Consider the following 20,820-nt stretch of genomic DNA (forward strand, 5'->3'; position numbering starts at 1 on the left):
GAACAAATTCTATCAACTCATCTGGAACATTATTTAGGATGTCACCAAGGTAGGAGGAGTTTGAGAGGATCTGCAAATGGCCAGAAGCAAGTCAGATTCACTGCTCTGACCTGCAGTCTTAAAAAAGTGTTTGCAGGCAGAACATCTGTTTAAAAGCAGGGGACTAAACTCCAGAAAAAGTAGCTGCAGAGGAGAGCAGAGGTAACTAGGACCCAACTCTGCACAGCTAGACTCCTCCCCCCCAGGGTCATTATCCTGAATGGCCTTGTGGGAAGGACCCAATACCTTTGTATGCTTATTTACAATTAAGTACTTCTAGTACTGGGAAGTTGCTTTTGGGTGGGCTGTTCTTCTGAGAGTTATACATAATTGTAGGAAGTAAATATATAAATAAATAAAAATACAAAACAGAATGACGATTTTTACTGTTTATTCGCAGTCCAGCTGAAAGGCAGAGAAGCTATACTGTAGGGTTATAAAGCTCTACATAGCATTGCATCTTTCTTCACCAGTAGCTGACAGAAGCAAGAAATAAAAATAAAAGGTAGAGTAAGACTGGCCCAATTTGCATCTCAACAGGGGCAAAAAGGGTGGTGCTCCCCCTTCACTGGATGTGTCCAACCAGGGGCTCTGCAGCCAACTGTCAGGGATGCTTTAATTAGCATTCCTGCCCTGAGCAGGGATTGGACTGGATGGCCTCAAAGGCCATCTCTAACTCCAACTCTGAGATTCTATTATTTATAGCATATTCATCTTGTTGAAACTTACCTGTTTGTCTGAGCAGTCCTAAAGGGACCCACCCCCTTCCCAACATTTCTTATACTCACTTCTGTCTTCTTACCTTGCTAACAAAGGCTTTCTTCACATGATCAGGACTTTTCTTGAAAGCTCTCTGGAAGCTCGCATTCTTAGCTAGCTGAATTATCACACTGACTGCCACCGTGTCAAAACTGTGGCCTGGCAAGCCTTGTGCCAGGGTGCCAAGATGCTCAAATTTCTCAGCTGTATCTAGCTGCAGGAAGAAAGAGGCAGATGGTCAAGGCATGAATTCTCTGGCAGGATTTGCCCCAGGTTTGAGGGGTAGGAGTCAAACACTTTCTACTGTTGTCAGCCACCTTGCCCAACCTCTTCCCTTTCCTCCGATCCCACTCTGCCCATTGCCCTGAAGCAGGAGGAGGTTCCAAAAAGACTGATGCTAATTTTCTATTTTGTTTTCTTTCCTGCTCTGCCCCTTCCACTCTGCTCTTTCTCTGCTTGGTGAGAGGAGAAGCAGGACCACACAGCCCTGCAGGTTAGCAATACCAAACCTGACACCAATCCGTTTTCAGTGGAAATCCATTGGGAAAGAAGGCTGTGTACAGATGTCAATGGACTGAGCAAAGAACCACGCTGAGCTGATATTCCAACTCTAGTTTTTTATTGATCTTACCATAAAAGAGAACCTTGCCAGACTAAACCTATCCTAACTAACCTAATGGCAAATACCCCAGGAACTCTAAGGCGGGGCTACTCTAACTCTCTTTGTCTGCCCGACAAGGCTCTCAAGGCTGTGAGAACGCTCATCTCCTTGGGATGCACTCGCTCCTTCCTCTGGCCCAAAATCCATCACACACACTCCCTTCAGGGACACATTCCATCACATCAAGTGCAGAATTGCCTTTCCCGATCCATCCTTTGTCTCATTACGTAAAATGGCCCCACATTGAAGAAGACAGGCATGTAACTTCATCTCCTTCTCTTCTCCCACCCTCTCGCTTCCTTCTTTATCTCTTCCCTTCATACGGTGGTGTTGTGAACTAGGAACCAGCAGTATGAATGCTCAGGCCTTCCTTTTCCAGTTTAACTATTCCAGAGACATTCTCCTACATTTTTCCTTTCACAGCATTACAGAAATTAGAATTTCAAGCTGCCTGGATGCCAACTCAAACCATTATAGAGAAGAGCTGTTCAGATACCACTGCCATCTTTGGCTGATGTGCTTTTGTAAGTCACTATGGTTCATATAAAATAGGGTGCAGGGGCTCCACAGGAGAATTTTAAGGAGTCAAGATGGTGACTGTGACTGTAATTCTGACTTTTTTTTACCTTGTGGTTGCTTCTGACAGGGCATGCATTAATGGGATAGTCAGGGTGATGGAAGAATAAGAAATTATTCCAGAGACAGGAGTGGAAAACACAGTTGAGACCTGCTTCCTAATTTGTATATCTACAGTGAGCTGGAGTTTTCTTTCCCTCCATCATGGTTTTTCTTAAAAAAAAATAATTTTAAAAAAAATGTGTATCTTACTGGATCATATTTCCACCAGATGAAAATTGGTGACACACACTGATTTTAACAGATCATAAATGGGAAGTCACAAGATTTACCTTGTAATTGAGGAGGATCTTGTTTACCAGAATCTGGGATTGTCTTCTGTCCCAGCCCTTGACTTGTCCAAGTGATTCTAAGACCTTGGGATCTATTAGATCTTGTGCTGTTAGATTTGAAATCTGACCAGTGGTGAGCCCCATGGCTTGCTGCCCCAAAGCTATCAAGGTCTGTTTATCAAAAGTCTTGACCTGAGCCACAAGCATATCAGCAAGCTGGAAAAGAGAATAAAAGATGAAAATTATTTGAAGTTGAGATGTTTGGAATACAAAATTGACTTGGAGAAAGTTCCATGAAAACATTTTAATTTGTTTGTGTATATAGTTGCTCACTTCAGCAAAGGATCGTTACCTTGCCGTGGTGCTGGAGCTTGAGCACCTCAATGATGCCATGAGCTAAACCGTGAACGGCCACCCAAGACAGGAAGCTCATGACAGAGAGGTCAGACTAAATGCAATCCCTGGGGAAGGTAATGGCAACCCACCCCAGTATTCTTGCCGTGAAAACTAAATGGATCAGTACAACCAGAGATATGTCGGTATACCATCAGAAGATGAGACCCCCAGGTCGGAAGATGGTCAAAATGCTACTGGGGAGGAACAGAGGATGAGCTCAACTAGCCCCAGACGTGATGACGCAGCTAGCTCAAAGCCGAAAGGACGGCTAGCGGCCAACAGTGCTGGTGGTGAACGGCGAATCCAATGTTCTAAGGATCAACACACCATTGGAACCTGGAATGTAAGATCTATGAGCCAGGGCAAATTGGATGTGGTTATTGGTGAGATGTCAAGATTAAAGATAGACATTCTGGGCATCAGTGAACTGAAATGGACTGGAATGGGCCACTTCACATCAGATGACCACCAGATCTACTACTGTGGACAAGAGGACCACAGAAGAAATGGAGTAGCCTTCATAATTAATAGTAAAGTGGCTAAAGCAGTGCTTGGATACAACCCCAAAAACGACAGAATGATCTCAATTCGAATTAAGGGCAAGCCATCTAACATCACAGTGATCCAAATATATGCCCCATATAATGCCTTAAGAAGCATTGCTAATAACAAGGCAGCAGGAGACAACGGCATCCCAGCTGAACTGTTCAAAATCTTGCAAGATGATGCTGTCAAGGTAATTGTCATGCGCTGCCTACCTCCGAGTAACACACAGACACTGATTCCGTTGAAGCAGGCTCTGGTTTATTCGTAGTGTAGATACAGTGGTAGAAAAAAGCTGAGAGTGACAGGAGCGCGCCGGTGCGGGGTTTAAATACCCCGCGCCGGTCAGCGCCCCCTCACTCGAGGTTACGTCACCCCCCCTTTGTCCAACATGCTGTCTTGCCGGTAGGTGAGGGGTTGCGAGGCCCCGCTGGTGCTCCGGGATCGCCCATCATCGGTTTCCCTATTCCTCCGGTGATTGCTGTCAGCTGGGCGATCTCCGTTGCGCTAGCGCTAACAGCTTGGGTGTGCCTCGCGATCCGTTTAGCCGTTGTATCTTGTTCTTTCGTCTTTGTGAGTTGATGGCTGCTTATCTTGAGCCCCTTCCCCTGTTTCCTTGTTATTGTCATGTGTGCCATTGCGCTGATGTCTTCAGCTCAACGGCACTCATGACATACTGCCCCCTGTCCGAATAGTGCCCCCCCCCGGCTTTCCGGTTTTTTTTTTTTTTTTTTTACCAGGAGAGCTGTCAAAATGGTTTTTTTTTTTTTTTTTTTTTGAATTTCCCGCCGAAGTGTTTTCGCCCCTCCCTTTGTTCCGCCCTCTACCACGTGTCCCTCTAGGGTGTGTTCTCAGTGCGCATGCCCCGGTCACACCCTGGGCGTGCGCATGCTCCGGCCACACCCTGTTTGTTTGGCTCAGTTCGGCGAGGAGAGAGGCGTGGCTGGTCGGGTGCTTATCAGCTCCAGGTAGGGCCCTTATTTTTATTCTAAGTGCGTCGCCTTTGTTGTGTGTGCTCCTGGGCGTTGCCCCCAGGATGCACTGTTGACTTGATTGCCACTCCCCCGTGGGCCCAGGGCGGGGGGAGGGTGCTGGCGACCGCTTGTTACTGCCTCGTGGGCCCGGGGCGGGGGGGGTGAGTCCCGGGGGGGGGAGGTCCACCCAAGTCGCGGGCTTGGGGGGGCCCTTTCCCTTGGGGCACGGTAGGCGGGGGGGCCCACGGGGGAGGGGGTATGCAGGTGCCGGTTTGCTAGTCTTGCCTTAGGCTTGTCGGGGTACGCCCGGTGAAAAGCCCGGGTCAGGTCAGGCGCGTTAACGTTGTGCGCCGCCACCCATTCTGGGTGGGGGAAGTGTTTCCACCTGACCAAATAGTGTAAAGTTCCCCGTTGCCTGCGGGAGTCGAGTATGTCCCTTACGTCAAAGTGATGTTGGCCGTCGATCATCACCGGTGCGGGCAGTGGCGTGCTTGGGTGCCATCGAGAGGTAGTTGCCGGTTTCAGGAGGCTGGTGTGGAATACCGGGTGGAGTCTCTGTAGGTTGTGTGGCAGGTCCAAGCGTATTGCCACCGGGTTCACTATCTGCGTGACTCGGAACGGCCCGATGTACTTAGGCCCCAGTTTTTTCGAGGGTTGGGGCGACTTTAGGAATTTGGTGGATAGGTAGACCATATCCCCAGCCTGAAACGTCGGTTGTTGGCGTCGGTGCTTGTCGGCCTGCTCTTTGTAGGCCGCCTGTGCTTCCTTCAGCACTGCCGTGATTATTGGCCACGATTCCGCAATCTTCCGTCCCCAGTCGCTAGCGTCCACCTGGGGTTCCGGGGGTTGTGGTAGCTCCGGTATGGGGACGAAGTCGCACCCCGAGACTACCTCGGACGGAGTTTTCCCCGTGCTCGTGTGAACGGCGTTGTTGTATGCGACTTCGGCGAACGGGAGCAGTTCGGCCCAGTCGTCTTGATGGTAGTTGGTGTATGAGCGTATGAATTGTTCTAGGGTGGCATTGAGGACCTCTGTGGCTCCGTCCGTCTGGGGGTGCCAGGCAGTGGATAGGGCCTGTTGGGTCCCCGTCAGCTTTAGGAAGGCCCGCCAGAATTTAGAAGTGAATTGTGTGCCCCTGTCGGTCACCACACGTGCGGGACATCCGTGTAACCTGTACACGTGGATGAGGAAGAGTTTGGCTAGTTGTTGTGCGGACGGGACCGATGTGCAGGGGATGAAGTGGGCCTGTTTCGAAAAATAGTCTTTCACCACCCAAATGGCCATTTTCTTCTGGCTGGGTGGGAGGTCCACTATAAAATCCATGGAGATTTCCTCCCATGGGCGGGAGGGTTCTGCCACCTGTTGTAAAAGCCCCGAGGGTTTGCCTGGTGCCCGTTTGGCTCTGGCGCACGTTGGGCAGGACGCTACGTAAGCTTTCACGTCCCGTCTTAGCGCGGGCCACCAGAATTGACGCCTTGTTAGGTGCAGGGTCTTAAGGAACCCAAAGTGTCCCGCTTGCTTGGTGTCGTGGGATCTATGCAAGATCGCTTGGCGTTGCGAGTCCGGGACATAGATTCTGCCTTCCCCCCATGCCAGGTCCTGTGCCATCGTTACCTTGTCGGGGTTTGCCAGGAACCAGGGGTCGGTTTTGAGGGCGGCGGCGAGGTCCGTGCATATCCCCCCTGGTAGTTGCGGTTGGCGTCGTCTGGTCACAGGTTGTCCCGCCGTCGGTTGCGCCGTAGAGTCGAGCTGCCTCCGAGCGCCGCTCCGGGTGGTCACGGCCATCCCCAGTTGAGAAGCGGATAGGACCGTCCCAATGGTGTCTGGGGCGGGCTCTTCGTCTTGGGGCAGTCGGGAAAGGGCGTCAGCCAGGAAGTTCTTTTTACCCGGCATGAACTTCAGCTGGAAGTTGAAGCGGCTGAAGAATTGGGCCCATCGGACCTGTTTTGGGCTGAGGCGTCTGGGCGTTCGGAGGGCCTCGAGGTTCCGGTGGTCGGTCCAGACCTCGAATGGTTGGGCGGCTCCTTTGAGTAGGTGTCTCCATGTTTCCAGCGCCGATTTTACCGCGAAGGCTTCCTTCTCCCAGACGTGCCATTGCCTTTCTGTCTCGGAGAATTTCCTCGACAGGTAGGCGCATGGTTTCAGGAGTCCCGTGGGGTCCTTTTGGAGTAGGATGGCCCCCAGGGAGAAGTCTGAGGCATCGGCTTGGACCACGAACGGCCGTTCTGGGTCCGGGTGCGCGAGGATTGGCTCTGTGGTGAACAGCGCTTTCAACTTATTGAATGCGGTCTGGCACGCGGGAGTCCAATTCAATACTGTGCCCGGGTTCTTGGCGCGTCGGGTGTCCCCCACCCCTTTGGTTTTGAGGAGGTCCGTTAGGGGGAGGGCTATCTCCGCGAACCCCCGGGCGAATGATCTGTAAAAATTCGCGAAGCCGAGGAAGCTCTGGAGTTGGCGTCTGTTGCGGGGGCGTTCCCAGTTCAGCACCGCCTCGACTTTTGCGGGGTCCATTTCTATGCCGTCTCCGGAGATTCGGTACCCCAGGTAGTCTAGGCGCGCTTTATGGAATTCGCACTTTGCGGGTTTGGCATAGAGCTGTGCCCTTCTGAGCTTATCGAGGACTTGTCTGACTAGGGTCACATGTTCCTCGTGCGTTTTAGTGTAGATAAGGACGTCGTCTATGTAGACGAGGACCCCTTTGAACAGGTGTTCATGCAGGACCTCATTGATGAGCTGCATAAACACCCCCGGGGCCCCCGCGAGTCCGAACGGCAGCACTTTGTACTGGAAGGCGCCTAGGGGGCAGTTGAACGCAGTCTTCCATTCGTCCCCCTCCCTGATTCGGATGCAGTAGTACGCCTCGCGAAGGTCCAGCTTGGAGAAGACCTTGCCCGTGGACAGGTGGGCGAGCATATCTTTTACCAGGGGTAAGGGGTATTTGTTGGACAGGGAAGCCGCGTTTAGGCCCCGGTAGTCGGTGCAGAGCCGTAGGGTGCCGTCTTTCTTCTCCCGGAATAAGACGGGGGCTCCGACCCGTGAGCATGCTGGCTCTATGAATCCCCTCTCTAGGTTTTTATTGATGAACTCCCGGAGGGTTGCCATCTCCTTCGGGGTCATCGAGTAGATCTTCGGTCTAGGTAAGGGGACGTCGGGCAGCAGGTCAATCCGACAGTCCGTCTTGCGGTGGGGGGGTAGTTGGTCAGCTTCCGCCTCTCCGAAGACCTCGGAGAAGTCAGCGTATTGTTCCGGTAGGTCTGCTGTGGTAGCTGCGTTGTCCTGTGTAGCCGCCTCTGCTCGTCCCACAGTGGGGTTGGTTCTGCCCGCCGGAACTGGCGCCCGGTACTCGCCGTCGCCAAATATGAAGGTGCGGGTCTCCCAGTCGATGCGCGGGTTGTTCGTCGCGAGCCATGGCATCCCCAAGACTGCAATGGGTCGTCCGATGTGGGTGACAACGAACGATGTGTGTTCGGTGTGAGTGCCCATTTGCAGGGTGACCGGCTCGGTCTGCATTGTGGCTGGTTTCCCTCCCGCTGTTGAGCCATCCAGCTGGTGGAATGCCAGTGGCGTGGGGAGGGGGGAGCAGCGGAGATCGAGTTTGGCGACTAGGTCGGGGTGGATGAGGTTTTTCGAGCACCCCGAGTCCACTAGTGCCGCGGCCGTGATGGCTCCGTTGCCGGCAGAGAGTTTGATTGCCGCCATTATAATGGAGCTTTCACCGTTCCGTCGAGGTGGTCCGCGCTGCTGTCCCACCGCCTGCCTCGCAACGCATTTCAGGGCAGGCGGGGAGCGTTTCCCGCCGGCTGGTCTGGGTCTACGGCGTCCTCTCCCCCTCAGTAGGCGTCCCAGCCTTCCTCTGGTGTCGCTGTGGCTCCGGTCATTCGGCGGTGAGGGGGCGGCGGCGGGTTAGGTGGTTTGAGGCTAGTTTTCGGGGCGGGTTTAGGCACACTGGCCGGCGGTCGGTTGGCGAAGCAATCTGCCGTCTTGTGCCCCAGTTTTCCACACCTCCCGCAGGGCCCGCGATTAAATTTCTTCCTTGGGTATGTGGGACCGGCCGTCCCCACGTGTGGCACGGGTACCTTTTGGCAGGTGTTGGTCGTGTCTTCCGTCATTGCCATGAGGAAGGTGCGGTGCGCGTGTTCTGCTTTCCCCGCGAGGTGGATCCACCCGTGTAGAGTCTCTGGGTCGTCGCGGTAGAGGGCCCATTGGAGTACGTCGCGGTTGAGCCCCCTTTTGAACATTTCCAGCAGGGTGGTCTCGGACCAGTCGTTGACCTTCCCTGCGAGGGCTTTGAACTCGAGGGCGTAGTCCAGGACAGTGCGTGCGCCCTGTTTAAGTCTTTGGAGTGCGCTTTTCGCCCTCACTTTGGCTAGTGGGTCCTCAAAGTAGCTCTTCATCTCGTTGATGAAGGCGTGGAAGTTGGCGAGGGCCGGGGAGCTGGACTCGTACAGTTGGACGTACCAGTCCGCCGCCCAGTCTTGTAGTTTGATCGCCACGGCTGCGATCTTGTCCGCTTCGGAGTCATAGGAGTGTCCGTGCCTCCCCATGAACTCCCTGGCGTTCGTGATGAAGAACGACAGTTTCGCGGGGTTCCCATCAAAGGAGATGGAGAAGTCCTTTGGGGCCCGGGCGTTTTGTGAGCCCCTTCCTCTCGCTTCCCAGCCTGTGGCGTCGTCCGCCTGTGCCGTTTGTTGACCGTCCTCTGGCCCGTGGGAGTTCGGCGCCTCGCTCGGGGCGTGGACCTGTGCGGGGACGTCGTTGGGCGGCGCGGGGGACATCAACGACTGAAGCATGGTCCGGAGTTCCTTCAGTTGGGTCTCCATGGCCGCGAGTCTATCTTGTGCGTCCCCGTCCGCGATCTGCGCCGCCGCTGGGGCCGGTTCCATCGGTGTGTCGGTGGGGGTGGGTCGCCGGTGGGGTTCAGGCACTCCCGACTGTTGGCCCGCTTCCTCCGCCGTCGGCTGGGTTGCTTCTTCGTCCTCCCCCGTGCTTACCGCCGTTGGGCTGCCGCTCCACGCCCGTGGCTGGGGTGCGATGTGGGGCGCGGGGTTCTCCGCTGGTCTCGGGAGGTATGTTGCTCTCTCCCGTGGCCGGGTTGCCTCCGTCGCCATCTCCCCTTGGGGTTGGAGCTGAGGCTCGGGTTGGGCCGGGTGGGTGTCCATGGCTCCGGGAGTCTGCGGTGCCTCTGGCCTCGATCGGTCCTCCTCTGCTTCTTGCCGTGCGGCTCGCCCCCCTTGTCCGCGTCGCGCCGGCCTCGTTTCTGGTCTTCTCGCCGTCTACTCCTCCCGCGGCTCGTTGTCGTCCGGTGGGGCTCGGCGAGGCTGAGTTTGTGACTCTCAGCTTTATGTCATGCGCTGCCTACCTCCGAGTAACACACAGACACTGATTCCGTTGAAGCAGGCTCTGGTTTATTCGTAGTGTAGATACAGTGGTAGAAAAAAGCTGAGAGTGACAGGAGCGCGCCGGTGCGGAGTTTAAATACCCCGCGCCGGTCAGCGCCCCCTCACTCGAGGTTACGTCACCCCCCCTTTGTCCAACATGCTGTCTTGCCGGTAGGTGAGGGGTTGCGAGGCCCCGCTGGCGCTCCGGGATCGCCCATCATCGGTTTCCCTATTCCTCCGGTGATTGCTGTCAGCTGGGCGATCTTGTTGCGCTAGCGCTAACAGCTTGGGTGTGCCTTGCGATCCGTTTAGCCATTGTATCTTGTTCTTTCGTCTTTGTGAGTTGATGGCTGCTTATCTTGAGCCCCTTCCCCTGTTTCCTTGTTATTGTCATGTGTGCCATTGCGCTGATGTCTTCAGCTCAACGGCACTCATGACAGTAATGCATGCTATATGCCAGCAAATTTGGAAACCACAAGAATGGCCGTCAGACTGGAAAAAATCAACTTATATCCCCATACCAAAAAAGGGAAACACTAAAGAATGTTCAAACTATCGAACAGTGGCACTCATCTCACATGCCAGTAAGGTAATGCTCAAGATCCTGCAAGGTAGACTTCAGCAATTCATGGAGCGAGAATTGCCAGATGTACAAGCTGGGTTTAGAAAAGGCAGAGGAACTAGGGACAAAATTGCCAATATCCGCTGGATAATGGAAAAAGCCAGGGAGTTTCAGAAAAAACATCTATTTCTGTTTTATTGACTATTCTAAAGCCTTTGACTGTGTGGACCATAACAAATTGTGGCAAGTTCTTAGTGGTATGGGGATACCAAGCCATCTTCTCTGCCTCCTGAAGAATCTGTATAACGACCAAGCAGCAACAGTAAGAGCAGACCACGGAACAACAGACTGGTTTAAGATTGGGAAAGGAGTATGGCAGGGTTGTATACTCTCACCCTACCTATTCAACTTGTATGCACAACACATCATGCGACATGCTGGGCTTGAGGTATCCAAGGCTGGAGTTAAAATCTCTGGAAGAAACATTAACAATCTCAGATATGCAGATGATACCACTTGGATGGCTGAAAGCGAAGAGGAACTGAGGAGCCTTATGATCAAGGTGAAAGAAGAAAGTGCAAAAGCTGGCTTGCAGCTAAACCTCAAAAAAACCAAGATTATGGCAACCAGCTTGATTGATAACTGGCAAATAGAGGGAGAAAATGTAGAAGCAGTGAAACACTTTGTATTTCTAGGTGCGAAGATTACTGCAGATGCTGACTGCAGTCAGGAAATCAGAAGACGCTTAATCCTTGGGAGAAGAGCAATGACAAATCTTGATAAAATAGTTAAGAGCAGAGACATCACACTGACAACAAAAGGCAATGGATATGTGTTGCTCAGGAAGGAGCTGCAATTCGACTTGCAAGATAACGACTGGTCTGTTTGTCTCAGGGTTTGTTCTGAGAGTGAGATAGCTCTGTTATGTGGGAAGTTCTTTGTGGACATTCTAAGGGGGACACTCGGGCTCCTCAATTCATTTATAAAAAATGTCCTGTGTATAACATGGAGACAAATAAATGTTCTGGTTTACTATGAGGTGGGATAAGAAATTAAGAATAAGTATGTGGATTGATTTCAAGGCTGTATGATTCTATTTTTCTATAATGATTCAAAGTTGGTTTGATTTTTTTAAGGTATAATAGAGGCAAAGAAGATGAATATGTTGAAGATTGTATGATTAAATGGCTTAAGAATTTTGGGTACAATATTATGAGAGAACAATGGGAAAACATGTGGAACAAAGGTCTGAAATTCACTTGGAACTATAAATTGAAAGAGAATTTTTATAAAATGCTGTACCATTGGTATTTAACTCCTGATAAGCTGTCTAAAATGTATAATGGGATATCAAATGTCTGTTGGAAATGCTCACAGGGGGAAGGAACTTTCTATCATTTATGGTGGACTTGTGGAAAAACTAAGAAATTCTGGAACCAAATATGTAGTACTATTGAAAAGATTCTTAAAGTGAACCTACAATTGAAACCGGAGCTGTTGCTCTTTGGTTTGATGGACCAACAGCTTGAAAAGCAACATGGAACTTTGTTCTTATACATGATAACAGCAGCAAGACTCTTACATGTTCAAAGATGGAAGAATGCACAAATCCCCTCAATGGACTGGATGATTAAATTGATGGAATTGGCACAAATGGCTAAACTGACACCATTGATAAGAGAAAACACTGTAGGTAGATTCGTTTCCATCTGGAAGATGCTCTTGGACTATTCGTTTGTAACACAAAAGAATGAAGTCTTGATTTTAGGTTTTGATGATTTAATGGTTTGATTTTAGAGATACAATATTACTATTGTTTAATTAATAGTAAGACAGTAAGATAGTAACTATCTTTGTAAATAAGATAGTAACTTTTATGTACTTTTATACCTGTGCTGGAAAAGTCAGAAGCCACTGGTCTGATAAGCTTTTTTGCTTATTCCTGTACCGTTTTAGCTTTTCCTGTTTCTTTTTTAGACTTGTATTCTATTGGTCTTATATTCTGCATTATGTGCCTTAATTATATCTTGAACAATTAATAATAAAAATATTTTTTAAAAAGAAGCCAGTTGTATAAACAATTGGTTAGTTTAGACTGCATCTTTAACCAAAGAACAAATGCCATTAAACCTTAGCATGTTGTGTGATCTAGACTTGAAAGGTTAGCTGTCCCAATCCTTTGTCACCTCCCAATCCAAGCAGTGCCCCATGAATCTCTCCTCAGGAATAAACCTCTATATGTATAAGGAGTTTAGGACTATCATTTTCTGAGCAACCCCGTCATGGGATATGCAAACATAAAATCAGACTTATTTCACCTGATGGTCAGAGGCAGATGGTTCAGAAGAGCTACAGTGGAGGTTGACCAGGGCAATGAAGCTCAGGGCCTCTGCAGGGCTCAGATTGGAGATCATGGTTGAACGTTGCGTAAAACAGATGAGCTGATCTGGAAGACTGAAAAGAAAGCAAAGCCTAGTAGCTGCTTAAAATTTATCAGAGGCTCATATGCTTGAAGGTTTCTGTTAACTCTAGGCAACTGCTGTGAGTCCCTAGTGTCCTTTGAATGGGTAATGTGCTATACCTACTGCTTAATAATGTCATATTTTTCATGGATGCCTTTAACTGTGGCTTTATGGACAGTATGCACGTGGAAGGAGGGTGCCCACAGCAACAGACTCTGTTCACCTTCACTCAATGCTAAAGGTTAAGGTAAAGCCTCCTTTGAGTTGGGCTCAACTCCTGATGACTTCATGGACACGTTTATGTAGGGTGTTTTGGAAATAATATAGATGTAGTTTACCATCATCTTCTTTTGAGTTTTCTTTAGGTTATGCATTCTAGCCTGCCTGAGATTTCCTGATGGTCCTCCATCCAAGTACTGATCAGCTATGACCCTGTTTTGCTTTTTCGAGACCAAACAAGGTCAACTAGTGTTGCTACCTGTGCACAAGTTACAATGTGCTTCATATAATGGCTGTTTCAGGCTGAAGTGAACAGCCTTCCAGGATGCTGAGAGACCAACAAAGATAGCTAAGATAGGTAGGGCCGACTCTGTTTCCCCTGCCCAAAATATGAATTTACTCCACAGAGTTGGCATGATGAAGCAGTAAGTATGTTGGGCCGAATCCAAAAAGCCTGAATCCAAATCTAGCCATGAAGCATTGTGTGGACGTCAGCCACTTACTTTTTCTCAAGCTGAATCTTCCTCACAGAGTGGTTCTAAGGATAAAAGGAGTCTCTTGGAGGACAAGCCAAATATACAGGTTAGATGTAATACAGTATGGCTGTGCTGTGCTTGCAGTTCAATGTCAAAAGGTGCTTTGGAGCAGGCAGGAGCACAAATATAGGACCTTGAAGGATCTCTTAAAGCAGCTGTGGTTAAATCTTTAAGTAAAAGAGATGCCTTAAGATCCTTGTGACTCTCAGCACTGAATCACTGGTTGGGAGACAGTGTGCATTCATAAATGATATTACTATCTGTCTTTTCTCTAAACTATTTATAGGAAATATGCTCCCATATTGCAAAATACTTGTGAAACCCCTGGAAAACTAGCTATTGCTTTTATCGTGCTACTTCATTAAGTTCAGACTCATGGCTTGAATGTCAGCCAGTTTTATTTCCTTTCACCACGGTTTCTTGGAGCTCAAAAGCTTGCATACTATTTTTCTTGAGTTAGCTCAATTAAGATGTGAAGATGGATCAAAAAATGGAATTTTTTTTAACAACTACAGAATTATGAAGACTTTCTCACCAGGTGGAGCCAAATTTCACATACATATCTTTGAAATATCAGCATTCAAATACTTTTCCTTGAATTTCTGCTCTTACCTGTTTCCTCAAGGAACAGTATCAACAATTCTGTCTCTTATATATACCAAAAAAATAGTTGCTCGTCCACCAAGCCCTTCTTATTTATTAATTTATTAATTTATTTTTCAAATTTTGCTATGGCCCATCCCCCCAAAAAGAGGGACTCTGAGTGGTATACAATAAATTAAGACTATAATAATAAACAATTAAGATCTTATAAAAACAATTTGCAAATATAAAATACAATATAAATAAGTATAAAATCCAAGAGGTTAAAAATTCTGATCAGGTGGGAGGGGCTCTAAGGCGCGAGCCAACCCCATGAATGGTTGCCCACCTTCCCGCCCCAAGCAAGATGGCAGAACCAGGTTTTCAGGGCCATCTTGAAGGTCAGAAGTGAAGGCACCTGCCTCACCTCTGGGGGCAAGATGTTCCAAAGGGCGGGGGCAACTGCAGAGAAGGCCCACTTCCTGGACCCCGCCAAATGGAACCCTTTTATCAACGGGGTCCGTAACATGCCCTCTCTGCCTGACCGGGTGGGGCGGGTTGATGTTGTGCGGATGAGACGGTCCCTCAGATAGCCTGGCCCCATGCCATGTAGGGCTTTAAAGGTCATAACCAACACCTTGAATTGGACCCGGAAGCAGACTGGCACCCAGTGCAGCTCACGCAGTAAAGGTGTTATATGTGCCAATATAAGGGCACCAAAAATAACCCGCGTGGCTGCATTCTGGACCAGCTGAAGCTTCCGGATACTCTTCAAGGGTAGCCCCATGTACAGTGCATTGCAGTAGTCAATATGGGAGATGACGAGGGCATGAGTGACTGTTCGGAGGGCCTCTCGCTTCTTCCCTAAACATGCATAGTTACTGGGTGTCTATTCCAAATATTTTAATTGCATCATAAAGACATTTCCACTCACCTCTCAAGGCTGAAATCTGAGTCAACAGTAAATAGTGCTGTAGCATACATTTCTGCCAAATCCTTACGGATCTTATTTCTATTGATCAGCTCCAGGTTGTCTCGATTAAAAGCAAGATCCTGAAACTAAGAAAATACAAATCTCTGCCAGGACTTTCCAGTATAGGAGAGACCATCTACAAATTTTATATATTTCTAATGGATCACAGATACCCTAAGCCTAACCCTGTCTGAGGGACCAGCTCTCTCCAATAGTTTCTGCTGGCCCTGTACAATCAGGCAGATGAGTGTGCTCCAGCTACCTTTGATCAAACAATGCCACCTATGGGGACCTGGGAAGCAGGCCTTCTCCGTCACAGCACCTGCCCTTGGAACAGCCTCCTCCAGAGATCCATATGGCTCCCACCCTGGTGATCTTCAAGAAGTCTTTGAAAACCTGCCTGTTCTCTCAGGCCTTGGATTAGGGGGGTCCCAAGCCCCTGTAGATTTTTTTTATGGAGTATTTGTTTTTTTCCAGACACAGATGATTTGACTTATTCCTGTTTTTAACACTATAAGCTATCCTAGAATATTACAGAGTTGGGCAGACTCTAAATTGCATGAATAAATAAAGTTAATGCTTCTCTGTATGCTGTTTCAAAATATAATAGTGCATTCTGATTCTAGAAGTCTCTAGCTTAATTCCATATCCGTCACAAATTCCTTTGATGGGCATAGACAGTATAAGCCACTATAAGAGATAATAAACTTAACTAAGAAAAAGATGTTTGTGAAATACTTTGAATATATTTTACATGTTTATTCCTATGAGGGTCAAAAAAGTCAATATGGCAACCATGGCTGTGCATTTAAAGCTCTGTCCCTTTTTAATATGCCCATTAATCACACAATCACAGTTGCCATCTTGGCTTTATTGACCACCCTGCAAAGGCCCTACTGATCATTCTCTTGTTCTAAAACAACGTGATGTTATGCCTACAGGTTGAATATAATCCGATTATAAATGTATCAGGTATAAGTTACTATTTTCCATAGAGGATTTGTTCAGACCTCAGTCTTTCCAAAAGGTTGTGTTTAAAACAATTCCAGCAGCAATACATACTGTGACTGCACTGTTGTTTGTGAGTAATCGCATCTCTCTGGCACTGCTATAACGAATATAGCTCCCAAGATATGTAGCAAGCCAACTGGACGTCTCTGGATCACTGGCATTGTAGCATTGAGGCCTGGTTTTGCTTGCTGTAAGAAAGGTCCTGCTAGATACATTTAAAGAAGCCTAATTCCAAACATTAGTCCCCTCATTGCATTTTTATCTTGATTTTTATTTTACTCTTTTATAAGTATTGTAAATCACTTTTTAACACCACTAGGAAATGCTATAAACAAACAAGTTAATATTAACAGAACACTCAGGATGAAGGGCTGACAATGTCATGGGAATGAGGCAGGTGGCACTGCCTACTACCTTGCACGGTCTGATTGTTTCTGGCATGAAACCAGCAGGACCAGCCTCTGTTGAGCTCAACTCTAAGAGGTGAGGTCAAGACAGTTGTACCAAACTCTCATGGTTGCACATGAAGTAAGGGATTTCTACCACTGTCAGCAGTTTGAGATAGCTTTCTTTCCACTATCTTACAGATATAGGACCGTCTCTTCCTCCTTTAGACTTGTGAGGTAGGTTTTATACACAGAAGTTGGATAGACATTGCAGGAGGTCTATAATCTTACATGAGGTTCCAGATCAGGTGGACATCTGCTTTAACAGGCCAGCCTATTCAGAGCTGCATTTAAGATCTGTAGACACTGAATGAACTTGATTCCGATGTGAAGGTCCTTGCGCCATGTACTGATTTGAGAAGGTGTGGAGGTTGCATGATAAGGAGCTATGCATAGTCGGATATGGGGCCTGTGGTCAGTTCTCCATGTAAGCACCCCTTGCAAGGGAAACACAGAAAGAGAACTTCTCCCATGGCCTGAACACTCACCAGTCAGATAAGCTTTGATGGAAAAGTAAATCTCTTGTTCCTTGTCTTTGAACATCACAATATTTTCATTCAGTTTGCTCACTCTGCAGAAAGGGAGGCATGGAGTAAGTACTGGCCATTAGAGAGCTAGAAACATCTAAAAGAAGCAGGCTTCTTTCTTGCAACCTCACTAGCTTTACTAGTTGACTACCACTTGGCCAAACTGTTAGATACACACATGAAAACAAACAATCTCTTTGCTTCAGAATATAAAATCTTATTGGCTGTGTTGGAACTGCTGTAAATTGCAACAAGCAGAAGATAAAGAAAATGGAATCCTGAGTAGAATCTTGCTTCTTAGAGTTGAAGTTTAAGCCAGCCAGCTAGACTCTCTCCTCTAGGAGACTTCATTCCATCCCTCCCTTGCTTTTACTATTTTTAAAAAGATACTAAACATTCATTCATTCATTCATTCATTCATTCATTCATTCTTTCTTATCATTCAGTTGTGTCCGGCTCTTGGCGACTTTATGGACGAGAGCTCTCCATGCAGCCCTATCAAGCACGGTTTCTTTTAATTGCTGGATGTTCATCTTGGTATCTGTTTTGATGGTGTCGAGCCAGCGTATTCTTGGCCTGCCCCTTCTTCTTGTTCCACTAACAATTCCTAGCATCACTGACTTGTCTAGTGAGCTTGCACGTATGACATGGCCAAAGTAAGTCAGCCATAGTAAAAATTCTGTGGCTAATTATCATGCTCAACTCTGATCAAGCTCAGGTAGTTTTTGAAAGGCAGATCAAAGGAATTCCTTTAGGGCTTTTTATAAAAAGAATGTCATATACACAGCAAATGGCTGGAAGTTCTTTATGATTTGCAAGCAGAGTAGGGTCCTTCTAAGAAACTAACCATCCCCAGGAATGGCTACTCTCTCTCTCTCGCCCCAGGCATAATTACAGAACCAGGTCTTTAGCTGTTTCCTAAAGTCCAGGAGGGAGGGAGCCAATCTCACTTCCGGGGGAAGGATATTCCAAAGGGTAGGGGCTATTGCAGAGAAGACCCACCTCCTGGACCCCGCCAGACAGGATTCTCTTGCAGACGGGGTCTGCAGCAGGCCCTCTCTGCATGACCGGATGGGATGGGTTGATGTGATGGGGAGGAGATGGTCCCTTAGGTAACCTGGACCCGTGCCATATAGGGCTTTAAAGGTGATAATCAACACTTTGAATTGGACCCGGAAGCAGACTAGCAACCAATGGAGCTCACGGAGCAAAGGGGTGACATGTGCTGATCTTGGGAAACCCAAGATCGCCTGCGCGACTGCATTTTGCATTAGCTGTAGCTTCCAGATACTCTTCAAAGGTAGCCCCATGTACAGCGCATTGCAGTAGTCTATATGGGAGATAACCAGGGCATGAGTGACCGTACGAAGGGCCTCTTGCTCCAGGAAGGAGCATAACTGGCGCACAACACGAAGTTGCACAAAGGCCCTCCCAGCCACGGCTGCCACCTGCTTTTTGAGCAGGAGCCGTGAGTCCAGGAAGACCCGCAAGTTATGCACCAGGTCTGTCTGGGGCAGTGCAACCCCATCCAGAACTAAAGAACTAAGCCTACACTAGCGTCTGTGTTTTTACTGGGTAGCAGGCAGAGCCTGACAAATCTGGAATTCCCTCAAGATTTTCTCTTAATTCTTTGTTTTGGCTGCAATGTTGCCAGCATAAATCTTTACTAAGGATATGAGAGGAAAATTACTTTAGATACATGTGGTATTAAGGCCTGTATAGATATTCCCCTGATATACATTTTTGATCAAGAAAAAAATTTGATGTAATTACAAAAATGAAAGGAAATGAAACTGACAAAACTCTCATCCCGAATCACTAACAGAAAGCAATTTTTCATGATAAGGAATGCATTTGTTGGAACATGAGACTGACTTCTGTAGGACCAATTCTGGTATCAGATCTACCTGTATCACAAAGATCTGGTCCAGCCTTTGTCTCCTCCACCCCTAATTCTTATATGTCTTACACTGCAGTCCCGTCTATCTGGAGGATTCCAAATTGAGGAAGGACTCCCTTCCCAGCATACTCAAATACCTGTATACTTACATTTTTTGGAATGTCACACAGCTGGTGCTCAAGGTCTCACTAGCATTCAACATGTCACCATTAAGAAACATGAAACAATGAGTCAGGCGGCCATCAAGCCACATGGACACCTCTGTATCGTTGCTGCCAGAAACCACGCTGGGCCACACCCCAGCCAAAAGAGCTGCCTTGGTGCTGTCTGGAAGAATATGCTGCAAGAGGAAAGCCACAGAAATGAGAACTGAGTGCTAGAAATCTGATAGGATGAGAACTCAAGGATGAGAAAAATCCAAAAACATAAAGATGTATGGCCTGTGCACAGATACATCTTGTGTGCCATTTGCGCTTTCCTTGACTGGGAGGACTTGCAGGCGGTCACTCACATCCTAGTCACCTCACAACTGGACTACTGCATGAGGCTACCCTTGAAGACCATCTGGAAGCTACAGTTGGTTCAGACTGTATTGGCACGAGCAGCAATGGGCACATCTGCTATGCCGGTGTGTCACTGCGGCTACATGAGGGCAATTCAAGGTGCTGGTACTTGCCTTTAAAGTTCTTCATGGCGTAAGCCTGGTTATCGGGGGGACTGCCAGCCTCCCATTTTTTTTTAGTACATTTGGGCAGAGTGGGTGCACTCCAGATCCTCCTATTAAACATCATCATCTTAAGGGTCCGAGGAAGTGCACCTTCTCTGTGGCGGCCCCAACCCTCTGGCCCAGCATCTCTCCTGGGGCTCCAGAGAGCCCTTAAAGCCTTGCTTTGGTCCCAGGCCTGGGGTGTGTTTGGGGGGGTGGGGCTTTTGGGCTTTGTTTTAATGATTGTTTTTAGTTCACCCTGCTGTTTAAAATTTTATGTTTTTAATTGTTGAATTTAGTATTATATTTTATAAGCTACCCAGAGTCCACTGGAATGGGTAGCTATATTAAAACTACATTAAATCTAATAGTGAAAATAATATTTATACTGTACATACATATTTACTGAAAGTTTACTTTAACAATGGTTTGTTAAATAAGCCACAATTGTTTCTTACAATAATGTCTTTCTGGTTAAACCTGTCAATAAATAAGCCATTCTTATTATAGACTTTTAACACAGCAGTCAAGAAAGGATCATCATGAAGAAATCCCTCTCTAGAAAACAGATCAGCCAGAACATCTGGTAAAACTGTGTTCATAATCTGAAAAAAAGAAAAAGAATAGAAAATCAGCATCAAAATGAGGAGACTAGAGGCACCTTAGCCTATGGAGGTAGGGGGAAATACTAATGGCTTGATTGTACAGGGAAACAGATAATTATGGGGGGGAAATCTGCAGCTCCTCAGGTATAAATAAATAAAAACAAACTTGGTGTTTTTGGTGTTGGCTAAATGGGACTGTAAGACTTTTTTGTTGGGTCATTCCTGCATGAATAATTAGATACAATGTTGATGTCCATGCTAACAACAGTACCTTTTGGAGGTCAGAGGAGGGAATGAGAGTTTCCAGATCCTTCAAAGTCAGGAAGTCAATAAAACCCTGAAATGTCTCTTCCAGAAACACCAAAAAATTGGTGTTTGAAGCATAGCATCGAAGAGGGAAGGCTGAAGAATTCAAGGAGGGGAGGACAAAAGACATTTCAATAAAAATCAGTTCAGACTTTTTCCACTTAAGAATTTTCAAAATTCCAAAGTAAAAAATTATCAGGGTGTTCAATATTTGAAACTTCAAGCCTGATTCCTCCAAAATTACAAATTCATACTTAAGATTTAAACATTACCTTTACTGAAGATGAAAGCAAAGCCTGCATTCCTAGCAATAATCATATTCAGAAT

This window comes from Candoia aspera, chromosome 14, assembly GCF_035149785.1.
Source record: "Candoia aspera isolate rCanAsp1 chromosome 14, rCanAsp1.hap2, whole genome shotgun sequence".
NCBI classification, from domain to species: Eukaryota; Metazoa; Chordata; class Lepidosauria; order Squamata; family Boidae; genus Candoia; species Candoia aspera.